Raw genomic sequence first — 17,378 nt, forward strand, 5'->3', positions numbered from 1 at the left:
ATTTGACTCTTACGAACCCTTGGAAAAAATCAAACCATCTTTGTAATCTTCTAAAAATAAGCATTTAGTTGACAACAGTGATTTCAATTTCCATTCTGCTTGGCGCTGTATCTTTGTCCGTGTGTTTGCAAATATCTCCGCTATGTTTCTTTTGTGTTATCGTAACGTGAAAACAATTGTAGAAAGTTGAGAGACAAGGATTTGATAACAAGGTATATGGTGCTCTAGTATTAATACAAGTTTTTATTTTTTATTGAATTGAAAAAAGAAAATGTTTGTGTGAATTATAAGAGATGGCTCCGCGATTGCGAACAAATGTGGACCGAGAGACGAGGGCCGTAATCAATGCATACCACAACAATGATGGTCTTTCTATTCGTAATATTGCCTCAAAACTGAAGATCCCCAGATCCACATTTTTGCATACGCCATCAAGCGTTTTCGTGAAATTGGAATCAACAAAGATCGACCACGAAGAGGGAGGCCACGGGTGACTACGAAAGCTGAAGATAAGTCTATCGTGCTGCTTTCCAAACGAGATAGACGGCGGAGTGCTCCTATAATTCAAATAGATTTCAACTTAGGTCATGACAAGCAGATATCTGTAGCAACTATCAAAAGGAGACTTAGATCAGTTAGTCTCTTTGGTAGAATTGCTGTACGGAAACCACTTCTTCGTCCAGTAAATAAAAAGAAAAGATTGCAATGGGCGCAGAAACACAAGAATTGGACTGTAGAAGATTTTAAAAAAGTGTTATGGACGGATGAATCCAAATTTGAGACATTTGGTAGCAAAAGAAGAATATACGTACAACGCTCGGCGAACGAAAAACGATGCCCAACTGCATTACACTAACTGTCAAACATGGTAGAGGATCCGTAATGGTTTTGGGGGCATTTTCCTACTATGGAGTGAGTGCTCTGTACAGAATCAACAGAAATTTCGATCAGAAAGGATATCACAAAATCCTTGTTCATCACGCAGTTCCTGCAGGAAAAAAACTGATCGGTCGGAAATTCATTATGCAGCAAGATAATGATTCGAAACATACTTCAAAGCTTTGCAAGAATTTCTTGATAAAGAAAAAAGAAGAGAATATATTAAAATTAATGGAATAGCCACCACAATCGCCTGATCTAAACCCAATCGAACTTCTATGGAAAGAACTTGACCGTAAAGTGAGGAACCAGTGTCTCAAGAAAGCCTCTAGAATATATTAGAAGCCTCTTAGAAGCAATTAGAGCCAATTATTTTGCAAAATCTAATCAACAGGATGCCTAGAGTAGTCAAAAGGTGTGTTAAGGGCTAAAGGTGGCTTTTTTGATGAAAAGAAGGTTTAACTTTTTCTAATCATAAGGGTCTCAAATGATAATGTTTTGTTTTGTTTCTTATACTTTATAAGTAAATATAATATTTTCTTTGGTTTTGATCGAATATTCATATTTGTCTTAATCCTTTTTATTCTTACACCGTAAGTATGCATGGTGTCCAAAGATTTTTGACCGGCAGTGTATGTATATATATATATATTTGATACACACCTATGTGTGTGTGTGTGTGTGTATCACACAACGTTTACACATTAAACGCATAGCTAATTTTTACGTGTCGCATACTGTATACTTTGGATCCTAACACCAACAGACGGCATTAAATTTCACGAGGCAATCAGCACGCGGTTTGCTCTGAAAATTGAATCGATACGCCTCTACGTATTGCCATATTAAGTCCATACTACGTGACTGTCGATGAATGCCAGTAGTGAAATCGAGGTCGACTCAGCCCATACGTCAGGGCGAGAACATGTGGACAACCGCCTTTGTCGTGGGCAGGGTATGAACGATCAAAAGACTAAAGAGCGCCGGGGATGATATCGAAAACCGACCGAAGCTGAAAAAAAGTTAGATCAGAGAAAACTGCGATTGCAAATATACAAAAAAAAACGAAATGGAATGACAAGAGTAATTCATTTGGCAATTCATGTTACAATCAAATGATTGATTAATCTTGTGTATTCTCTTTCTCTATCTATTAAGTTTACTTCTCGTTTGTATATATTTTATTTTACGTATTGTGCTTTATATCGCTTCCTCTTTTCCTTTTTGTTCACATTTATTTCCTTTTGATGAGTATACTGGTACGTAGAACAGATTTACGCTTGGATCGTTCCTTTTTAAATAAAAATTTAACACGACATACTTTTTAAATTATTGTACTTGTAGATTATTTCGTACAAGAATATCTTGGCTTCACTTTAAATTTAGAATTAATACATGAAGTTTATTTCGTTAGTTTTTTTAATTGGCAGTTTATCTGACCCACTATTATTTTATGTTGTTTATTTCACACTGATAATAAACCAATCCATAATTATGAAAATATCGTGAATAAGTAAATCTAATTACTACTTAATTAAATCAAGTGCTTACTATTTTTGTATGGAAAATACATAAATATTATTTTCATCTTCTTATCTTTGCAATATATTCAAGCGAACAATTTCATAATATCTACACAATTTTTGCCTTATCTTAAATTTCATGTATGGCTAAAATGTGGCTTTGTCAGGTACCGTTTATAAATAATTTTTAGAGTTACCGTAATGTAGTAGTTATAATATTACTATGCGCTAGAAAATTCATTAAAAAAACTTTGTGCATTAAAAAGTTTTACCAACTATATTTCATTGCTCTCAATATCGATATGATCTCAATATCGGTTAACCGATTTGCTTTATTATTATTTCAATGATAATCCAACGATAATCCACTTGATATGTGTGTTGTGTGTGTATGTATGTAAATACTAAATTATATATTGAATAAAAATTAAATAAAAACATTATTTTATATGCCTCTCTTACTTTCTAATATTTATTTATTTTTTTTTCCCCTTGATATTAGAAATTCCTGTACTTTCCAAAAATATCAATAGGATATTTTATATTATGATATATTTTTTCTTTAATATATTTTTCGTTAGTTTTCAATTAATCTCGTTATTGTTTATTTTAGTATGAACGTTATAGATTTGTTTATATATCACCCATTTTTTTTACTTTCAGAAAATATGTAACAATTTTAGACAGATTTGTCATTCAATATTTGTTCGGACTATTCTTTTTTCACCATTACAAGAGTAAATCGTTGATACTTATGCTCTCGAATAAGTTCTCGAATTTTCAAGAGCACTCTTCACTCTCGTCGACTGGAGTACGAGCATGCTCAAGTAGCCATCCTGATTACGTCGGTAAACTTAAAAGTTTTAATCTACTTTCATAGATGATGAAGACTTCATAACTTCCAGTGAATTTACGAAGTTTATATTCTTTAATATGCTTGAACAAAAGCATTTGAAGATATGTTTGTTTAAGAATGAAGCGTTCTACGAGCTAATATTCTGCAATTATTTTACACATATTGTATACATCGTGTATTATTATTATGTTATTAAATCTCTAATACAAGTATTTCATATAGATACTTACTATAAAAAATACATATTAAGTAACTATAAATATTATTGGCTTAATTATTGTATATACAATTATATGTTATATATTTTCAAATGTAATTACCTATATTATCAATATAGCGCCTTTGTAAGAGTATATTTCCTAATAACACAGAAAAAAATATTACCGCAAATTGTAATACATTTACGTAAATTATCTGATGCTGCAAGAACCAAGAAGGAAGCACAACACGCAACAATTCTGATGGAGAACAATTTACAGCAATATATGTTGATAAGAAAACTAAGTGATCTCGCGCATCGTTGGTTAATTCAAAGAGAAATAAGTAAAGAGATTGCTATTAGCATACGATAATTCAATTTATTTAGGAATTCTAGGAAAATTGATTTTTTATTTGCCCTTAAGAGAATTAATGAGGATAAAAATATCGTTTAAACAGCATTTTATGCATACACTAAACCTTTAAATATTCTATTATATTAATATTCTTCAAAGGGAAATAACACACAGAATATGTTACATATACACAAAAATCACGCAGAATATATGAACAATGAATTATCAATGGAGATCATTGCGGTACATGGTCGAGAATACTCTAACCGAGATTTAAAGCTTAAGTGACACGTGCACCCACGTGAAATCTGTGTAAACGCGATGAGACAGAAAACATTAGTTTCCCCTCTGCAAATCCACGGCGTTAACGTTGCAGCGACGTGACAGTGGCCTTAAGCTTCTTGGCCGTCATTCACCGCCGAGGATGCATTTCACGGCGCGCGCGGGCGGCGCGGCAGCGCGACTCGCAAGCAATTCCAGAGTAATTCGCGGTGACGCACGGCTCATCGTGTCTCTGGTACGTGGACGGTGGGAACGTCACATCGCTGCAGCGTACTTTATTAAAAAATTTCCAAGACAGGAGGTATTCGGCATCCTTGTTCTATTGAGGGACGAGATCGCTGCCTTTCTCCATGACGAGTAGCTTCGCGTCGTGATAGCTGCATCTCATCCGGCATATAGAGGAATGTTTTTTAATAAGATCACGCCCGCCCTAGTTCATCGTCATCGTGCTCTCATGTATTGCGTTCGTCCGACTGCAACCAGCTACCGCAGACAAGGCGAAGCGCTCTAAATGCCATTCGTTCGTGTCGGTATCCGGGTGCACACGATATATCCGGGAGCAGCGATCTTGCATGCCACAAGGGACGGAGGGTAGCTTTCGCTTTACGTGAATTTACCAAGTATACTGAGCATTTGCCAAACGATTGGCGGATGTATCGAGCAGGACGGAGCAGACAGGTAAAAGAGTTGCAAGAAATCGAAGAAAAGAACAATAGATAGATTAGTATCTGTCACATGAAACACGAAAATATAAATAATTTGTATATAAACAACTAGTAATCGAGATACGATATTTGCGAAAGAAAATGCATTATTAGTCGCTGTTCCATCCATGGAATGAATTATTTTATGGATTCAAATTTACACGAGGCAAGCGGGTGTATATAGCAGTGAATTAATGGAGGAAAATAACTGGGAAGAAGCTTACCGAGAAAACGGGATTCTAAGCTTTTACGAGAATCGTGCTTCGTCGTATTCTACGAGAAAGCGTAATAGTTTTCACAGAGTTTCGACCATGCGCGATCATTCTGTTGCTTTTTATTTTGCAATCATATTATTTGTGCACTAATGATACACTTATAGTACAAAATTTTAGCGATTACGGTACATTGCAACAAGTAGTTGAAACTTCTGTCATTTTGCTTGTTTTAGAAACAATCGACTTTATCGAGTTTTTACATTATCTGTTATTTTAAATCATCCTATCATGTCATTTGGAATAGAAATCAAAATATGTTAAGAAAAATAAATAAAGAAAAATGAAAATTAGAGCACATAATAATTTTTTACTCTAATAGGATAGAATTATCGGAATATATGATATGTATATGTACACACACAAATATAAGATGTACATATTATATATAATACATATATCTATTAAGAAATGGTTCGTCATTTCATTGATCTTTTAATTCTATTTTCTGCTCCTATTAACTGCTCCTATTATTGTAATTACACTCAAAACATTATAAAGTCTGAAAAATATTTTGTACACCATTTTGCACTTACAGTTTACCATATTTTTATCGTAGGTTTCTCTCAGCGCAATGGATCATAAGTACGTTTTCACGTACTTAATTTCTAATATTCATCTTTATTATATATACCGTCTGCAAAAACAATCTCTATATTTTTATTAGTTTGCTACGCGGAAGTAACACGCATTTCATTGAATACGTTACATCTTTCAGAATGCTATTTTCTATTAGATAAATATAATGTAGTAACTGGAGAGGTAAAAAGGAGAAGAAAATATAGGAAGATAACAGCTGGTTAGAAATTTAGAAGAGAAGAGAAGAATAATATAACTTGATCGCTCTAGATTCGTACTCTACTCTCGTGGAATCGTAATGCGTCGGAAACTCTTCGAATGTTAGAAGTAGCAAGTGCCCTATTCAAAGTGCGGATCACATGCTGGCAAGGAATTTGAAGCGAGAGGCACTCAACCCGAGCTTTAAGAATGCAAAAGACTGATTATCAAACGTTACGGCATTTCGAATGATTGAACGAAAATAACCAGATAAAAACCTATCAATTATGCAGATCTGATATAGCATATCGAATTTGATATGAATGTTGGTGAACACGCAAGACAAAGCGACAAACACAGGAAAAATATGTAAATTTACACTTTTGTGTAGTTAACATCACACTTTCTTGTAAAAATAATTCTTTTTATCATTGTATCATCTAATCACCTCATTGTAATATTTTACAAATATAATATATTGGTATTATACTAAAATTGTAAGGATCGTTGTTCACAGACACAGACTCTGGAAGTCCTGTGTTTGCCACACAGCGGTCTAAAAAAATTTTTTAACAAAATTCTGAACATAATTATCATCGAAACGAATGAATTTCTCCTGAAATTTTTATATGGATAATCCAATTTAAACCGCATAAGTTTTGAACGAGATCTTAACATCGAAATAAAGAAATACTTAGAGGATATTTATATCTATATTATATTGTAACATCTATATTATTGTACTGATGATGGTCAAAACTTGACCAAAACGTCTATAGTTTTTATATCTTAATGCAGAGCTTAGATTTAGTTGCACATTTTGGCCGATTTTCAGCTTGATTCCTGCCCCTTACTTCATCAACCCGCGTGCAACCTAAATGCCAATCGGCACTTGGGCTGCGCGCGGGTTGGTGAAGTAAGGGGCAGGAACCAAGCTGAAAATCGGCCGAAATGTGCAATTAAATCCCAGCTCTGTCTTAATGTACTAATTTTAAATATATTACATTCGCTCTAATAATATCTTGAGTTGTGGCTGTATGAGCCTTAATTGTATAAAAATATGTAACACTGCTAGTTATTTCTAGCTACATTCTAATTTATCGAGTTTCTATCTATATCGAATTTCTACTTTTTTTTATAATTATCAACTTCCTTACCTAATATTAATCATGGATCAAATAGTTTACATCGTGTATTTATCGTAAAGAACCAAAATTATCGTTTAAATCGCCAATTAACCGTGCAATAATTAACAACCATTGATACGCGACAGGCTAATCGAGCGCTTAATTAAAATTTAAACAAACGCCTGAAATCGCGGATATTTCGTGCGCGACGATCCAGCCGGCTTTAATTACGCATCCAGATCTAATTATTTATTCAATGTGCTTGTTAAAGTTAAATTGCATCCACGACACGCCACTTATACATTTCCTCAAGGTAGTAGTTTATATCGGGGAGAAAGCTGAGAGAGTTTAATTTACGCAAAATATTGTTAGATACCATTTTGCCGCGGCATTTCTAACTTTTCTCATTAGCTTCGAGTTTCACTAACAGTTATTTACTTAAACGAATTAGGCATACCTGCATGCTAGTCTGTAGAAATAAGACTCATCTAATAACATAGCATTTTCCGTAACCTTACTGTATTTTGCGTCAGAGAAACGTTCTATTGTACGAAAATCAAATAGTGTCTAATATTTTTTAGAATAATAAATATCAGGCAATAAAATATTCTCTTTGTTAGGAATTAAAAAAAAAATTTACAAATAAATTTAAATTAAAGCAAAAATGTAAATTTGATTTTAAATTTGACGTAATATCCCGTATAAACTTACATTTAATAATTTTTTCTGAAAAGTATACAACTACATCTAAAATATATTGTGATAAATAATATTTAATACCTCAGTTCTCAAAGATTTCCCGTGTTGATCTTATGTCTCAGTCCGCTTTCGAGAGAGAGAGAGATGGGGGGAGGGCGGAGGAGGAAGAGAGGGAGAGATAGTATTAAGGCTTGTCACTGAATCAACAAACACACGTTCCTGGAAGAATTCGCTCGCGGGTACAATATCTCCCACTGTGTTTTCTTTGAAAACAAATTTTCTCGAATCCAAGTATTGCCGTCGATAAATATTTCGTCGGGATAGAGAGAGAAAGAACTTTTGCTTGGTGAAAATAAGTTGGATGATTTTACTTGCTATGCTTTGATTTTTTGGTGCTATCCCTTTTCAGTTCGATAGTTACTGCAATTCACTCATAGTAAATTTACGAAAGAAAGCCGAGCAATATGTAGAGAAAGCGATAAGGAATTTGAATCAGAACATAAAACCACTGACCTGATATGTCGACCAATCTTTCGGCTACATAATCCGGTTTTTCGTCTTCTTTCTCCTTCGATCATTTTTGCTTTGTTCTCCTCTTCGTCACGATACAACGTCCATGATCACGCTTGTTCTGCAAACATAACATTTCCCAAAATGTTACGTGAAATCTAGATATATTTCTAAACATTCTATATATTACAAACGATTACATAACATTATACATAAATACTTTGTACAAAAATATTTTTTCTATATAAAATTACATTTAATCCACACCAAAATTATTACATCATAGATCAATATATCCTATAAAATGGCTTTCTATATAACGAAAATGTGTAAATATTGATTTAATTATGTTATATGTATTGTAATGTTGAACTCTTTTATTGCAAACTTCAACGAATTTTAATTACAAACTATAATACATGTCCATATATTATATCTTTTTAATATATATAATATAGCTTAATTAACAGGATTATGATGTCGCTTATTAAGCGTTATCGAAATCGAATACACAATTACAATACCAGTATTGTGTGTGAGATAACGTTATTTTATTAAATAAAATATAAGTATAACATCAGAGAACAACGTATGTATAAAAATATGCTTTAGGAGTACGAAATATTCACGGTAAATTTTGCAATAGAATTTACTTCCATATCAATGCAGATGATAAATCTACTCTACGTTCTCCCTCGCTTTCTCTAAAGCAAATAAACGGCGTCTACAAATTGTGAACGATTAAATTCGCGAAGATTGATTCTCATATATGTTCGTTCTCAATTATGCGCTGTTTAATCGGTTGAATGTCGAATATAATGTTAACCAAGTTAGCAAAAACGGATATGCGCACAATGCCGTAAAACGCACAATACGTATAATATTCAAATACCATTAACGATAATTACAAAACCATATTGCAATAGATACGGGCACGGGCATGTCATATCGTATTGATGTATCAACGACGTCCGTAACGATAATTACGTTACTTGATGTGATTGCGCACCACACGTGGAGCGTTTGTAATAGTAATTAATACGGTATAATATCTAGACAGTACGAATTCAATGTGACGGTAAGATCGATCAGTAACATCGGTGTTCTACATCCAATTGATAATTAATTAAATTTTAGTATTAATAAAATTTTGTATATTATTAATAAAATGAAGATAATACATTTGCAGACATAATACAAGTAGCTATGTAAGTGGCTGAGTCACAATTTTTAATTGTATTGCTCGAAACTAGATGTATACAATCCTTCCTTATTTAAAATTAGAATATTGGATTGGTTAACAAAAATTGTAGATTTTATAACATTTGATCGCATATACTTTTTTTTATAGAGGCTTGCTCAAATAGTTGAATTGAACTTTTGTTTATTTTGAAGGAGAATAATATCGTGAAAGTAATAATGATTTATTCAACTTCATACTTTCTCGATCTTTATGATCGTCTGATGTGATCTTTATGTCTTGAAATTTGGTGTTGCAACAATTACTGAACAGCTCCGAGATGTCAATAGATGATTAATATGAGATATCCAATTCAAGATCAACGTACAATGCTAAAAATACTTTGAAGCATTCTTTTATTAATCAGTTAGTAAAATTCTTTCTTTTAATCAGTCAATCGAAACATTTGTAGTGAGACTTTGACCATACTCTCAGATAAGTATATAAAAAAACGAAGAAGAATCGGAATTGTATGCGCATTAGTTCGATTACGATTCAACGAAAAGTACTAATGACATAATTCCAAGCACATGATGCGGCAAATTGAATAGGAAATTAGTGTCCATGATGACAAATTACATAATACGATTAATAACATTTACGAATCACGTAACAACTATTTATAACAATACAATGAATAATTTTCAATTTTCGTCACATCGTCTAATATTGCTCTATCAATCATGATACTCATGTAAGATGCAGATTAAGTCCGCTTATAGTATTGAGATAGACAGAAGAGCAAGACAAACTTAACTGATATCTAAAAAACGTTATAATTCTTATCTCAGCTACTATTTTATCGCAAATCTATCCTAATTGTGCTCGATTACTGCTTCGCCATAATTTCTGCTCTATCAAAAAGCTATCTGCCAAAGAGTTGTTTTCATATAAGGAACAATTATTTCTTTAATTAACAAGGCGATGAATATTATTCTTAATACCACCTTTATATATACGCCCGAGGGATTCTTTGAAAACTTAATTCATAACAGTTATCGCTTCAGCTCTATGATATCGAAGTATTCTTCTAAGTAATTTGAATAATTGCTCGTCGTATAGTATAACTCGAGAAGTACAATAATGGCTCGTACCACTTCAAAGGTTGCAAGCAGTTCCATTTGAAATCGCGCATTTTGTGATTTTCTTTCGAAACGTTTTGAAGGCAGGTGATTCTCCGTCTTCACAGACTTGCTATAGACGAACTTTTCCCCATTCATGATTGTGCAAGTAGAAGGAAAAGAAAGAGCTTGAATACTTTCTTTTGGAATTATTATCTCAATATTTCTACGCACGAATTCGCGATCAATGCGCCATTTTCACTGATTTTGCAATTCGATCATCTTCGATTTCTAAAGTCAATTGCCAAGTCGGACTTCGTCCACTCGCCCGTTCGTCCTTCTCGTTGATTCTTCTTCCTTTGCCGCTATCTATTTCCGACGAGCAAAGTAGAAAAATCTTTCCCCCGTCCAATCTTCGTTCTCTTAGCCAAATCATCCAATTTACCTTCTTCCTACATGATGATCCAATTTTGTTTAATTTGAGTAATCACATATAACCTGACTATGCTCTGTCAATCCATTTCAATTTCAATCCCTGACAAACTTGGCAGAAAAATAACCTTTTATTACTGATCATTGCCGAGAAATCTTTCTGCTTCGATACTTGGAGCGAGGTTTGATTTATGGTAGCCCTATGGGAGCTGTTTAGAGATTTAATACAATTGATCGTAAATTATAGCATAATATATTGAGGGTGACATAATATAGAGCTGCAAGGCAGACTATATAATTGTTATATCTTGTTACATTATCATATAAATTGCTTTTTATTATTATTTTAATCATCTTCGAGTAATTTTAGATCTCTATAGGTGTAGCATAATATGAGCCGTAGTAGTACACTATAAAGCAAAATGATGTAGTAATACATTTAAGACAAAACATTATCGGCGGTTCCATCATCATGACCGCTACGTTAGTCTTGATCAACGTAATTTAGGTTAACACGCCGTCGTCAGCTTCAGTCCTTGTCGATAAATCGTTGCCATTATACTCGATTCAAAATTTCTCAAGAGATTCCTGCTAAAATACGTCATATTTCATGATCGACGGTTTACATTTAGTTTACATTTTCGAAAGACAAGCCGATATTTTTTTTTAGGATAACTGTTCCTATTACTATGTCTGTCCCTATTAGTTGTGTTTTTGCATTTCGATAAATCATAAAGAAAACTAGCACGAATAAATAAGAAAAAATATTTTTTTTTGTTAAGTTAAATTATTAATGTATACCAAAGATAATATTTTATTTTTTAAGTATTAAAGTATTTTAAATATTTTTCGAAAGAGAGATATCGAGGAATTTATGTGAATCCAATAAGTAATACGTACCGCGAGATTTTAAGTTTGTCCCTATTAATGTGCTTTGTGTTGGAACTGAGAACGTTGTGTTATGAGTGTACATTGAAGTAAATATAATTGAAATAATGATTTATGTAATATTAACTTAAACAATTAGTTTAAATTTATTACCTGTTTTAATAACTATATGTTAAAATGAGTCAAATGGATAGGCACATAAATTGGGGGCACATTAATAAGGCCATCGCCGCTTGGAGGATTCATTAATAGAGACAAAAACATGTTTTTTATTTTTGTCAAAAACATTATAAAGTAACATTTTTTAGATTAAAGAAATATTAGAAGAAAAAGAAATAGTTGAAAAACCGATATTGATTGCAAGCAGATAAAATTAAAGCTACAATATTTAATAATTAATTTAGCAATAAGCAAATTGGCTAAAAGATACATTAATAGGGACAATTACCTTAAAACGTTTGTGAGATGAATATTAATTTTGTAAAACATGTGTAAAGTAAATATTAATGTGCAATTTTTGCATTTAAAAAATGTATTTATTTTACGCCAAATGATAGATCTTCAGAGTTTATTTAAATATTTGACTACGATATTGCACAAATTTCTTATTAACGATAATTGCGATTAAATGAAATTCAACAATAAAAAAACTGTGACATTATACTGTGAAAAAATGCAGTATCTTTTACATTATCGTTTGACGATGTTTTACGAACACCGATGCATAGATCTTTTCTCTCTAATGTAAAGCCACGAGCACGATCGGTGAGGTAAAGTTTACTCTGGAAAGTTTGTAGAGAATCGCACGTTGAGATAGATTCTGGCAGCAGTAGCGGTAGCGGTACGAACAGATATATCGGGATGGGTGACCGAGAGGAGACAACGGTGAGAAGAGAAATGGGTGAACGAAGGATGGGGTGGCAGTCATCCGCCTGCCTTCATTACCAGGTCCTTTCCCTTCCTGGATAAAGGACGACTTTGAATCGATCGATGCCGGAGAGGAGAACAAAACCCCAGATCCGGATTCTCTCTCTATCTCAAGCTGTAGCGTGAGCAGCGGCACATCGTGAAGCTGAGCACAGAGGCTGGAGGATACCCTTATCGGCAGAGGGATCGATATATACATTTCCAGTGTTTCCGTCTTATCTGCGAATATACAGCCACCGGTGCTTGTGGACGTCGCATCCTCGAAAGCCCGGAATATGGCCAGAATCTGCCAAACGAGCAGAAACAGCGAGAAACACTGACATCCGGAACAGCTAAATCCAACTAATTAAATTGAATCAGTTATGGCGACACAAATCCTGGAACAAAATCATTTTGAGAATAATAAAATATAAACTTTCTTTTCAAATGCGATAATGTGTTTAAATGGTAAATATAAACATATATCCACAAAATAAATAGAGAGAGAGAGAGAGAGAGAGAGAGAGAGAGAGAGAATATCTTGCTACAAATGTTATATAAATCTGTAACATTTATTCTACACGTTTGGATTGACAATTTTATAACGTAATCTATTACTTTAAAATTTTTTTAAATCATAGAGGCTTTTTGAAAATAATTGATTTGTTAATATTTATGCAATTGCAAGATATAAGATAATTTTTAATGTTAAAATTATAAAATTTTACAGAGAGAAAATATCAATATATAAAACATGAAAATATCTTCTCTATGTAACGCGATTTTATTATAATATTAATAGTTAAATAAATGTTCGTAAGATGTGTGTATACTCGAGCTCAGGATTAATATATATGTATAATATATTAATATATTATAACTGTTATTACTGTTGAGCATCTTATATAAGTTATTAATATATATGTATAATATATTAATATATTATAACTGTTATTACTGTTGAGCATCTTATATAGGTTATGCTACCTGATTGTAGATTATGGAAAATATATAAATTAAATAGACAATTGTTATTAAGGTAACATGTTAATTTCTTTTAATTCATTAAGGGGATGCTGGAGTACCAACGGAACGCTCATTTCGTATTTCTCAAACCATCTCGTTTTCCTTATACAGAATAAAAAATCCTTTTCCAGAATAAAAGAAAAAACGCGAATACCTTTGGAAAACAAACCGATATGAAAATCCCCCAAAAATTATAAATTACAGTTTTCTATTACCATGTAGGTTCGCTTCCTTCACATATATATAAATGAATGCAAGGATATATCCAAACAAAAAATACTTTCCCATATTTAAATAATTTATAAGAATATCATGAGACCTTTAAATTATGATTTTGAAGCTTACAAGAGAAATGATTTGAGAAGTACGATTTGAGTATACATAACCTCGCATTCATGTGATATATAGGATATAGCAGAACAAGAAATGTAATGTTTTACTTAATGATTTTGCTTAATATACGTAATGTTTTAATTAATGTATGTAACGTTTTCTTGATGTACGTAATATTTGGAATTAAAAATCTATTTTATCGACATCGATCAAATTCGGCCGTCGCTCCAGCATCCCCTTAAGATGGTCTATTGTGAACATATTTCGAATTTATGTAAAAATTTTCTAGTATAAAAAAATAATTTATATAAAGAAATTTATGTTTTATGTATTCATAATTCTCAACGTTACGTCATTAATGCATGGCACTTATATTTAATAGTTTAATGCTGCTGCTTGCTAATTAATTTAATTTATATAAGTTGTCCTGTAATATCTGTTAATATATGTATAAACCTTTAATAGCATTTTACATTCTACATATTATATAATATTTAATAAACGTGGAAAATTAAGCTCTCTTCATTCCATCAACATAATTTAATTTAAATTCTGACCAACAGATTTCTAATATTAATATTGCTATTTCTGATTAACTACAGTACATACACAAATAAATGCGCAAAATATTCATATCATTATATCGGTAGCAGAGAGTTATTTAATTCCATTAATTTAAAAAGCAGTGGTTAGATAAATAGCACAATTTTAAATTAAAAAAAATTAAATACATACTCTTTTGAATATATAGTTTTTGGTGATTACGAATGTAAATATAATGGAATGTAATGTATGTACATTGAAAGATTTGATACATTACTTATACAGTTGTCTCGCTGTGATAACTTCACTATTATTCTTGAGAATATAATATATAGATATATACACAATTAATATTTTTATATGTATAATCTATGTCATCGTTATAAGTTATTAATAAATTTTATAACAAGTTTTTTTCATGAATGCTATAAACATGAAAACTACGTATCCTCTTCGAATGATAAAAATTTAATCAAACGAATTCAACAAAATATGCATTTTCAAATTACACTATTTTTGTTTGAATATGCAATATGCGCTCTCTCTCTCTCTCTCTCTCTCTCTCTCTCTCTCTCTCTTTTGTAGTTTTATTATGGAGATTAGATGTATATATGTGCAAGCTGAGGCTATCCTTCATCATTAAGGGAAAGTCTGGCAGTAATCAGTGCCCATCCTTTACAGTCAGTGCCTTATCCTGCTGTAAAACATAGCCTTGACAGTTTCTGATAAACAAGTAGAAAATTGCTTGCGGAACGTCAGTTGCTAGAATCAATTTATTATATGCTTAACCCTGGAGATTTTTGAGACTTTAATACACATATAAACACATGAAATGTTAAAAAAATAGATACAAAAACAATAAATGTTAAAGCTTATAAACAATATTCCTTGCGTTTCTATCACAATACAGATCTAAAACTCATTGTATTATAATGTGTTGCAACTGAAGAGCTTATTATTATTTTTTTTTTTTAAAAGTTAAGAACTATTTTAGTTTAAGAAAGTATAGAAATAATAATAATAATTTTACATAGTTTTAAGGATAGTTTTAACTATTGCGTATATGATTGGTAATTCTTGCGTAATGTTTTATAAAAAAAATAAGTTCATCTTTTTTTTAATTATATGTATCGTAAGTTATAATTCTCAATTGACGTGAAAATCTTATGTATGTGATGGAAAATTGATATACAGATTCATTCAGATCAAAGCCCGCAAAGATGATTGAAGCAGACGAGACGTGGAACAGAAAGGAATATAGTAATGAAGATTGGAAGATTAAGATAGAACGATGAGTACGTCGTAAAAACTCAATGAAAACGATAATCAGAGGGATGGATGCAGGATAAGCATCCAACTAGGCGCACGAGTGCCAGTGAATTCTAGTTTCTGAAAAGTCTATCCGTTAGAGTGTATACCGTATAACTAACGCGAACCACTCGAGTCGGGCCAACCTCTTGCAAATATACCACGTCCAAGCAGAAGAGTAGAGTAAACCGAAGAGTCTTTTAAAACTTGAACTAGGGAAGCGCTTTATCATGGAAAAACATGCAATATAGGTATGCGCGAGTGGCCGGTCGCTTACCGGTTCCAAAGTTAAATTTTTCGCAAAATAAAATTTGCTCATAAAAGAAGGTATGACATATGTTTATCATATTTATACTATTATGGTTCAATTTATACTAGTATGTATCAAAGAATTTTATAAAACAGTAAAATTAAAATATTTAAAGTTACTAAAATGTTACTAATACAGTATATCTCAAGTTTACGATTTGCATTCACAATTGCAAATGACATAATATTCACTACATTTTCTAAGGAATAAAGTTACTTTTGAGAACGCAAACAGATTGAAATAAGAATTAGGTAGTAGCATCTTTATTTTGTAGAAGTCTGTATATATGTATATAGAGAAGAAAACTTCAGTCAGTAATTTCAGTTCATTGTTACTACTTCAGCATTCAAATAGCTTCAAAGAATATTCAACATTCTAGTCCTTCAATTTTAATATTCTTATATATGTATAAAACTATTTACTGCATCACGTAAAATCTCTTTGACTATGGAATTCTTAATGCAGAGTTTCATTGAGATATACATAAATTATAACCGTGCAGCTTCTTTCATACATATCTGTCTTTTTTTATTTTTTTCATAATATACATTTTATAAGCGTTTGTAATAATTATGCAAACTTACAATTTTTTTCCGCAATCTAGTTAGAGTACAGAAATATAAACGTAAACATACGACATTATATAAGCAAAAAGGCAAGAGATTCGATATTGTGGTGATACGATGAAACTTTGTTAACTCGATCGTTACATATCCCTGAAAACTTGCACTTTATGTTAATATGTAAAAACAATATTAACTTTCAAAGTAAACACTAGAGCAAAATTGGTATCCTGGGTGTTAAATATAAACGATATATGTATATATGTAAATAACTTTAAAAAATTTTTTTTTAAATATATAAAAATAAAAAAAAATTATGAATTGATGAAAGCCAATAAATCGTAACGGATACAGTAACATTTGTTAATAAATAATAATAATAATAAAATTTGATAACGGATTAAAAATTATTGTTTGCTAGTATATTATGACAGCAACCAAGAGAGTTATAGTACAATAATATTTTATGTAAATAAACAAATTGTTTATTACATTCATCAAATCTCAAACATATTTTATTTTTAAATCCTTATAGTAATTATTGTAACAGCAACATGACGTTGCATTACATTACTCTGCATCACT

The 17,378-nt window shown here is 31.7% G+C and overlaps 1 protein-coding gene and 1 long non-coding RNA gene across 2 annotated transcripts in view; both read left to right on the top strand.

Annotated features, from left to right (window-relative positions):
* Nucleotides 1-17,378, top strand: part of Octalpha2R (alpha2-adrenergic-like octopamine receptor) — a 114,785-nt gene that overhangs the window by 14,025 nt on the left and 83,382 nt on the right.
* LOC108728142 (uncharacterized) lies at nucleotides 6,682-16,541 on the top strand. Its single transcript, XR_001936879.1, has 3 exons — nucleotides 6,682-6,821; nucleotides 10,589-10,592; nucleotides 16,532-16,541. It is a non-coding gene; the product is annotated as an uncharacterized lncRNA (long non-coding RNA).

Source organism: Mycetomoellerius zeteki, unplaced genomic scaffold, assembly GCF_001594055.1.
Source record: "Mycetomoellerius zeteki isolate Tzet28-1 unplaced genomic scaffold, Tzet1.0 scaffold113, whole genome shotgun sequence".
Lineage (NCBI taxonomy): Eukaryota > Metazoa > Arthropoda > Insecta > Hymenoptera > Formicidae > Mycetomoellerius > Mycetomoellerius zeteki.